The sequence below is a fragment of the Canis lupus genome, chromosome 6 (assembly GCF_003254725.2).
Source record: "Canis lupus dingo isolate Sandy chromosome 6, ASM325472v2, whole genome shotgun sequence".
Taxonomy (NCBI): domain Eukaryota; kingdom Metazoa; phylum Chordata; class Mammalia; order Carnivora; family Canidae; genus Canis; species Canis lupus.
Window position 1 is genome coordinate 55,499,829 of NC_064248.1, and position 296 is coordinate 55,500,124.

Here is a 296-nt window from a genome sequence, read left to right on the forward strand (position 1 = left end):
TAAAAGCAAAAAAGCCTCTTCAGATTTCTCTTGGTTAGTAAAAATAGGTACTAATGTAGGTCTTTCTTAAAAGTGAGTGGTGTAACTTGAACTTTTGTAAAGTGACAGATACCTGTATCTTCTCCATTTGAATCAAGGTTGGCCTTGAAGTTGCTCTGACCACTACAGTGTGGTGGAAGTAACACTCTGGGATTCTGAGCCCAGGGCCTAAGAGGACTGGCAGTTTCCATATTTTTCTCTTGAGAACACTCTTGAGACATTCCTTTGAATCCCACCACGCTCTAAGTTCAAGCCAC